Raw genomic sequence first — 9,930 nt, 5'->3', positions numbered from 1 at the left:
CCCAGGACCGCTGGGGTGGCCCGTCCCTACCTCCTCTGTGATCACTGGCTGTCACACAGAGGGTAATCAGCCCCCACATTTTGTTATATGTTTATTTGGCCATCTGGATATCCACTTTGGTGAAGGTTCTGTCCATTCCTTCTCCCCATTTTTTTATGAGTTGTTTGGTTTCTTGTTATTGAGTTTTGTGAGCACTTTATATATTTTGGTTCTTAGCCCTTTATCTGATATGTGATTTATAAAATATTCTATTTAGTAGGGTGAATGAAGCTAATAAGTGGTATTAAAATAGTAGAGGGGTTGCTGATTTTATATAATTGGGGAAGAAAAACTGTGTGAAGAAGCACTAGGAAGCTGGTAAGGTTATGTCACTGTTCTTTATGTTAAAAGGGGTTTCAATTGGATCGACCTTCTCGTGGTGCATCCCATGAGTACCCATTCATTGGGGAAACTGACGATCCTTTCTAGCCAACTGAATCCACATGGATCCCAGTCACTTTCAAAGCCAGCAACAAGCAGCTCCTGACAGCTTTCAACCTGACCTGTTGACTAGCTACAGAAGAAGGGCAAACGCTAGAAGAAGAAGAAGGGGTTTCAATTACATAGGTGTATAACTGTCAAATATGACTAAGTTTATTTGTATCGATAATCATATGAACACTGAAAATTTATTTTTCATTTTTTATTTCTTTTTTAAAGTTTTTATTAATCTTTATTTATTGGATAGAGCCAGACATTGAGAGGGTAGGAGAGATAGAGAGGGAAAGAGAGAAAGAGCGATGCCTGAAGTCCTGCTTCACCACTTGCAAAGTTTTCCACCTGCAGGTGGGAACTGAGGGCTCGAACCCGGTTCTTTGTACATTGTAACGTGTGCTTAAGCAGATGTGCCACCACCCAGCCCTGAACACTAAAAATTTATACCAGAGTCTACAGAGTATTTTAAAAATTAAAGATGATTAGGAATAATCAGAAAGTCAGATAAGTATGTAGTGAACAACTGTAGTATAATCTGAATTGGAGCATCTACTTGGGGTACAGATGGCTACTCTAACATTACTGATATTTCAATCAGCTTTTATGTTTGAAATAGTTCACAATAAATGTTGGGTAACTTTTAGACAAACATTATCACATGTAAACTAGTAAGCTTTTCAGTAGGTAGAACACATGATTTATAGCCATTAGATCAAAAGTTCAAACCCTGGCACTGCATATTAACTTAGTACTCTGACCTCTCTTTCTCTATTTCTCTTCAAAGAAATTTTTTTTTTCAGTTATCAGGAACAGAGTGTACAAATATACAAGATAGATGCCTATTAAGATAAAGATAGAGAATAAATGAAAAATAGTAACTTCAAAAGTTCCCCCTTAAACTTTTTAAGAAAAAAAACATCATCGCATTGCAAAAGGGAGAAACTTGTTTATCAGTTACTTGTGAATTCTTCAAAAGAGAAATCAAAAATAATTTTAATAGTCCCTGTGAAACTCCATTTTCAATACTGATCTGCAGTCAGAGCTTTAACTCTTATTCCTGAGGGATGAGTACAAGAAACATACAGGAAAGAGAAATGTATCCGAATATGATTTTAAAAACAACATTGTAAAAATTAATGAGTAGAAAGAAAGCAGCAAAGACTGCTGGATAAAAATATTGTCTGAAAAAAAAACAAAAAACTTTAGTCTGCTTTCAGCAACTACTGAGGAGACTATTGATACCCCAGGGCAAGTCAGAGTGTAAAGACCTTATCAAAATTTCAGTCAACCTTACAGTCTGACTTTTTCAATTCAACACTCTCAGTGCCCTTAAGTTCATGAAGAGGTTTTTTTGTTTTTTTTTTTTGTAATAATATCATTCCTCTATATCCGAATTTCTTGGTCAGCATGATCAAAATATATATTTTTCACTTTTTTTAAAGCTTTTTTTTTAATTGTCTTTATTTACTTGATAGAGACAGGTAGAAATTGAGAGGCAAGGGGTGGATAGAGAGGGAGAGAGATACCTGCAGCCCTGCTTCACTACTTGTGAAGACTTCCCCCTGCAGGTGGGCACCGGGGGATCGAACCTGGATCCTTGTCCACTGTAACATGTGTGCTCAGCCAGTTGCACCACCACCTGGCCCCCTATATTTTTCACTTTTAAGTTTGCTTTACTGCTTCTTAGAAAATATAAAATTGCAATTAGATAGAAAATATTAGTAAAGTACAGTAGCATTAAAAATACTAGCCACAACAATATAAATAGCATTTTACATTTGAAAAAAGAGTTCAAAGTGCAGACCAAGTTGCAATTTACTTATAATTTGCATTGAACTGATGAAAAAATCTGCATTGAATGTGCGCAGGTTTAGTTTGCTTTAATTGCTTAATTAATGACTTTCTCGCTTTCTTTCTTTCTTTCTCTTTTTATTATTGGGAGGTTCATGATTTCCAGTACAATTGTCTGGGGAAGGAGGACAGAGAGAAGTTGGAGACAAGGGAAGCTTTTTGGTCCTGGTACAGGGTGATGGACCTAATTTTTAGGCTAGAGTGTTTTGTAGACATCTGTTACTGAGATGGGAAACTACCCATGTCACTATTGACGTTTTAGGCTAGGTATTTTGTACTTGGCAGGGGAGGAGGAGTCCATAGAATCCCTGAACCCTATCTACTAAATGTCATTTTGGGCCCACCAGGCTTCCACCTCCTTATCAACTGTGATAATCAATGATTCTACAGATAGCCCCTTAGGCAGCAAATTTATCACCACTACATAGCCACTAGCCTACATCCAAATCTTATCTCTACGACTAGCATTATTGCGCAGATCACATTGCTCAAAGTCAATACAGATCTGAAACATCAAGAAATATTAAGACATTGAAGTTCAACTTGAACACTGCAGTTTTTAAAAATATTTTGCTTACTTATTGGCTAGAAACAGAGACAAATTGAGAGGAAAGAGGGTTATGATAGATAGATGACAGATAGATGGATAAATAGCCGATAGACAGACAGACAGATGCCTGAAGCAAGATTCACAACTCGTGAAGCTTTCCCCCTGCAGGTGGGGATCAGGGCTTGAAGCCAGGCTCTCATGCGTTATAATCTGTGTACTGTACCAGGAGGGCCATTACCTGGCCTCCAAACAATTAAAAATTAAGCAGAAGAGAGTCAGGTGGTAGCACAGCGAGTTAAGCACATGTGGCGCAAAGCGCAAGGACCGGAGTAAGAAGAGTTAAAAATCCCAGTTCGAGCCCCCAGCTCCCCACCTGCAGGGGAGTCGCCTCACAGGTGGTGAAGCGGGTCTGCAGGTGTCTGTCTTTCTCTCCCCCTCTCTGTCTTCCCCTCCTCTCTCCATTTCTCTCTATCCTATCCAACAACAATTATATCAGTAACAACAACAATAATAACCACAACAATGTTAAACAGCAAGGGCAACAAAAGGGAAAATAAATATAAAAAAATAAAATAAATTAAAAAAAATTTTTTAAAAAGGAGAGAATCTAACTTACCTATCTGAAACTAATAATTGGAATAAATACATGCACATAACTTTGAACTACACATTATGAAATATGTAATGGGTTTTAAATTATATTTTAATTTATTTATTAGTGGAGAGAAACAGAGAGAAACTAAGAGGGGGCGGGGGAAGAAACAGAGAGACACCTGTAGCCTTGCTTCACCATTTGTGAAGTTTTCCTCTGCAGAAGAGGACCCGGAGCTTGAATCTCGGTTCACTGTAATATGTGTGTTTAACCAGATGTACTACTGCTTGGCCCCCATTTTTAAATATTTTTAAATCCAAATAAGACTTAGAAAATCTGTTAAGAAGGAAGCCTCAATAAATTACAAACAATAGCACTCAAAACTCCATTACGATTGAAAATGTTACAGAATATTAGATGAAGCTATTGAACATAAAACTACCAACATATATTTTAAATATCAATCTTAAAACATACAATTAAATAACAAATTATAAAATGTGATGACTATTCCACTGTTTTAAAAATATAATTACAATAAAATGACTATCAATATCAAATCATTAAATAAGACTAAGAAAACTCAAGAAATAGTGAAGATCTATTTGTTTATGCTAAAAATCTTTTACTAACATGCTAATTTACCCCCAATTTTGAGAAAGTTTAGTAATTCCAAACAAAAGGAAGCAGGAGTCTTTACATTTGTCAACATGACTTTAAATTTCATATTGAAGAATTAGTTAAGTGGCAAGAATAACTGAACACAGAAATTAGTAAAGTCGTGGGCCTCTTGGAATAGACCTAAAATAGACTTACTAGCTTTTTCCAAAATGGAGACCCCAAATCTCATTTGGCATATTCTTGCCTTTAGGTTCCTGATTATTAAACAATTTGTTCTACTTTATATCCTAACCCTTTTCAGACACCAAGTTGCAGATGCAAGCATGACACCAACCTGACTGTCCTGGGCAGATGACCTCACCAATATGTCCTGGAACCCCACCTCCCCAGACTCCTGCCCTACTAGGCAAAGATAGAAACAGGTTGGGGTTATGGATCCACCTGCCAACACCCATGTTCAGCAAAAAAACAATTACAGAAGCCAGACCTTCCACCTTCTGCATCCTATAATGACCCTGGGTCCATGATCCCAGAGGGAGAAAGAATAGGAGAGCTTTCAAGGGATGGGATGGGATACGGAACTCTGGTGGTGAGATTTGTGTAGAATCGTACCTCCTCTTATCCTGTGATCTTGTCAATATTTTTAAATTTATAAATAAATTTTTAAAAATTTAAAAGACAGAATAGCTAAATAAATGCTGTAAAACGAGAAATCCACATCTGGACTGGCAAAAGAGCTCACTTGGCTAGTGCACTGCTCTGCTATGGATGTGGTGCAGGGGCAAGCCCAGCTCCTTTCTGTATCAAAGGAGCTGACTAATGAACTGAGATCAACCTTGGGCATACAATGACTCCAAAGATGAACTGGTGTTTGATACAAAACTGAGTCTGTTAGAGGTCAGGCACTGGCGCATCTAACTAAGCGCACACACATTACAGTATACAAGGATTCAGGTTCAAGCCCTTGGTCTACACCTGTAGGAAGAAAGCTTCACGAGTGGTCAGACAGGGCTGCAGGTGACTCTCTGTCTCTTTCCCTCATTATCTCCCCTTTCCCTCTCAATTTCTCTGTCTCTATCCAGTAATAAATAAAGTAAAAAAGTAAAATAAAATAATATGTCTAACCTCAACAAAATAAATGAGCAATTTAAAGATACTGAAAGAAAGATTAAAAGTCTATCTGATGTTAAGCCCAAATTAAATGGGGAAAATAATTAAATATCTAAATGAAAAACAGTACTATAAAAATATCTATAGAAAAATGAGGGGCTGGGCAGTGGCACACCAAACAAGTGCACATAGTACTAAGCTCAAGGACCTGCTCAAGGACCTGGGTTCTAGTCCCCGCTACCTCCCTGCAGGGGGGATGCTTCACAAGCACTGAAGTAGGTCTTCCGGTGTCTACATATTTCTCTCTGTCCTATCCAAAAACCTGGAAAAAATGGCTGGCAGGAGCAGTGATGCCATCAAGCCCCAGTGATTACACTGGAGTCAATGGGGGGGGGGGCTATATAACTGAAACACAATGGGTATTTTCTTTGTATTTTTATTTTTACATTTTATTGAAATGTTGATTTAGAAGACTGTTGTTGTCACAGAGGTAGGTAGTTGTGCATCTCCCCCTAAAATACTTCTGATGCCTAGTTTCTCTTTCAAAATTATGTGTTCCTGATCTTATTTCATGGTGTATTTATCACAGATGAACTAAAACCCTCTCATGGAAATGAATTTTGTTCTTATCTAAACAAACCAGCACAGAAGTATGAAAAAAAACATACAGTGGAGGGGGAAATAAACAAACCTAACATTTCTCATAAGGACAGAGTGAAGTAAAGACATGTTTTTAGCCCTCCAACAAAATTATTGTTTGAAAAATCCAAAATATTATAAAGTTGACAAGATACCAACAGGAAATGACTATACTTCCAGTTGTTGTATATGTTTCTTCCACCACAGTTTACTATGAAGAAATACTATTAAATACATTACAATTGCATGATAACATGACCAGAGAAAATATTGTTGATTTAAAATTTATAAAATCAGAAATACAGTATGTTGTTGTACCACTGTATGCAGTATAAATAAATATATGAAATTATCAAGCGTTCAATCTGAAATTGAGGGTAATTTTCGTTTTCTCTTTTGAATTTTTTAAATTTCTCAAAATTTCAACATGAAATAAAACTGTTTAAATAATTAGGGAGAATATAGTCTAAGAAATAAAAAAAAAATACTGTTCAATAACTAAGGTACATTCTGTTTTTTGAGAGATTTATTTCTAATATACCTGGAAGCTTCTATCTTTAACAAGACTTAAAAGTTTAACTTTAAATCACTTCTGGGATTACAGAGTCTCCTGGAAGGAACAAAGGAGTATTTAAATTGGCTTCCAGAGTCACAGTTGTGTCCTCTGGAAATGTTTAGGGCCCAGGATAGGGGTACTTACATGGCAAATTGCCTTCCTGTAATATAAACTTCTACTGGAGATGAAAGCTTTATTCTGATCTTCTCCCCCTCCTCAGTACTAGCAAACAAGTAGAATTGTGGGACTTCTTGGCAGTGGGTTAAAAAATGACTATGGAAAAGATAGATAATATCTGAATGCATCTAGGGAGAAACAGCAACAGGCACTTCCATATGCAGACAGTATAGTTTAGTGAAATACTATAGAAAAAATAATGAAAAGAAATATTGATGCATGTCTGAAATGGTTTCCTTGTTTTGGAGACTCTCTCAATCATAGATCACACTGTCATTGTAAATTCTGGAATAGAAGAGCCTAAAGTAATGTTTATATGAGGTAAACTAGAATTGGGGTCAACTGCTTTCAGAAAGCAGAAACGATACAGGATCTATGAGTTCAGGTTGGTTACCAGATTTGAAAAGTTTTGACTAAATCAGTGGAAAACAGATAATAGAAAATAAAGAATTTTGGTGTAAAGGAAATATTTCTATACTTATAGACACCACTTTTTAAACTAACTGCTTCTCTTCACTGTGGGAAATAAAGGTATGTTAGCTAGGAGTTCAGATTTAATGAGCACACCTCATTGTGTCTTCTCTCTACACAAGATCTTTTTGATGTGTTAATTCTCACAGTAAGTCAACAAAGTAAGTACTGCTATCAGTTTTTTTTTTTTTATCATTCTCATGCATATGCCTTCCTCAAGGTTTGTATAGCTAATAGTCCAGGAGTTTCAGATCGATCGAGCTCGAAAACCCACCCTTCCAACACTAATACTCTTAAAACACAGTAGTCCATAGAGAAACTTTCATAGCAAACAACAAGTGGGTAACGGAACTGAAATATGACTTAATAATTGTGCCATTCTGAAGATGACTGGCACATTCAGGACAGGATATTTAGGAAACACGGTGTAAAATGTTTAGAAAATGCAGGATATTCCAGGATATTGCTAAGCTCCTACAAAGTAAGATGTTAAGACTAGAAATGTATCCCCAGAAACAAAACTGCACTTGATAATCACCCTACAATATTAGCGAAGAATTTGGAAAAGTTTTCAAGGCCATGTAAGGTAAAGGGCCCCCGGAGGCATTGATGAATAGGCATTGAGGAAGTCCTTTAGCCAGAGATCTTTAATATCATGAAATAGGTATTATTTATGTAAATAATATCTATTATCAATAGATGTTATATTTATTATATAAAGATTCATATCAACAGGGAGACAAACTATATGAAGAATGATGTAGGATGCAATATTTAGTGCAGAAAGTTTCGTCTAGATTAAAACTCTGGAGATGAGTGTTTCCTGCCCTGCTTCAAGAAGATGCTGGTCGTAATCTAGGCACTTGGGTAGAAGTGTGCACTCCAGAAAGGAACTACCAGTCACTGCAGCTGGCAAATGTTGAGAGAAATATAAATGCACATGACCCACAGAGCTCAATCAGAGCTGTCTTTCTCTCCATCAGGGCTGCTCAATAGTAACAGTCAAATTACTGATCAACCTCTTGATGAGTAAAACCAAGAAGGCCAAAAAAATCGATGTTTGATCTTTTGACAGCAGAAAGAGAAGGCACAGATAACAGAAGGCATCGGTGTATGCCCCAGACTCCTCCTAGCTAGCAGGTAGCCCATCTTTCATTTTCCCTTCCTTCCAGTGATACTATGGAATATGTGACAGCACATCATATCTGTACCTTTATGTTTGATCACATTCCAGATAGTAGATTCTAGAGTTATTTTTGCAGTGATTGAGGTCCTATCATCATGTCTGATGATGATGATGATGTGTGAGATCAGTTGTGTGAGCTAAGATATATTAAATGGCAATAAGTTAATCTATAAGACAAAGCAACATAAAGTCCTGCTCCTATATCCTGTCTATTTTCATACTGTGTTTTAGGGGGAAAAAATGGGTGTGGACATCTTCGCGACTATCCCACCAAACAAATTTTTGTTATGCAAAAAGACTTTCATATCTGATGCTCCAGTGTCCCCGGTTCAATCCTCCAGGCACCATCATAAGACAGAAAAGCAGTGCTTTGATTAATAAAATAATAATAATGAGGAGGAGGAGGAAAGACTCATCTATCATGTTTCCTAAGATAAGAAATAAGCAAAATGAGTGGCATTCATATACATATATACATATTAATTTATGTATTCCCTTTTGTTGCCCTTGATGTTTTATTGTTGTAGTTATTATTGATATTGTTGTTGTTGGGGTGGAGAGAAATGGAGAGAGGAGGGGAAGACAGAGAGGGGGAGAGAAAGATAGACACCTGCAGACTTGCTTCACTGCCCGTGAAGTGACTCCCCTGCAGGTGGGGAGCAGTGCTCGAACCCGGATCCTTAGGCTGGTCCTTGCGCTTCATGCCACATGTGCTTAACCCGCTGAGCTACCCGACTCCCAATATATACATATATTTTTTTACAAGCAGACTATCAGCAAAGTTGTATTAGAAGCCTTATATGTATTCCATATAACATATATATTCTGTATAACAGATTCCAGTAAATAATAGAGCAATGTCTTTCTGCTGTTTCTGTTTTTAATATAAATTTCTCAGAAGCAGAAAAGAAGGGTAGTTTTAGATAAAAACTCAGAAGGCATATACCACTCAAGAAGCCCTCTGCCAAAACTTTTTTTTTTTTGGCCTCCAAGATTATCTCTGGGGGGGTCAGTGCCAGCTCTACAAATCCTGGCAGTCATTTTTTTATAGGCCAATAGGAGTATAGATTAACATAATTCCTAACACCATAGATCTGTCCAGCCTCATTAGTACTTATATTTCAACACAACAAATAAACATTTTTTGCAGTATGTTCTATCATTTAGATCACTGTAGAAATGTGTAAGTGGTAATCTATTCCAGTCACTGAAAAGGTAACTCTGGTCAGATGACAGAGTATATATAGCATTCTGGCTTTAGCATTTATTATCAACATAACTTTGTGAAAGTGAAACTTTCCTTGTGTTTCTCCAACTCTTAAAAAATGTGAGTAAAATATGTTTATTAGTTTATGATATGTTTATTAGTTTAATATGTTTATTAAATATGATATTAGTATCACATTTAAGATCAAATTATACAATTCAACCAGCCTACAACAGTGAAATGCGCTGCAAAAATATTTAATAATAATGGAGTCATCTCTTCAGTCATATAAGGAAAGCTTCACTGGTATGTTTTTATTTACATATTTATTTTTCTTTGATAGAGGGTGAGAGACAAAAAGAGGGAGAGAAACAGAAAGATGAGAGAGATGCCACAACACTGCCCACACATTCATGACGCTTATTCCCCATCAAGTGGAGACTGTAGGCTTGCTTGAAAGTGAGTCCTTAACCAATGATGTGTGTGTTCTATTGGT

Source organism: Erinaceus europaeus, chromosome 10 (genome assembly GCF_950295315.1).
Source record: "Erinaceus europaeus chromosome 10, mEriEur2.1, whole genome shotgun sequence".
Lineage (NCBI taxonomy): Eukaryota > Metazoa > Chordata > Mammalia > Eulipotyphla > Erinaceidae > Erinaceus > Erinaceus europaeus.
This window is presented reverse-complemented; position numbering follows the sequence as displayed.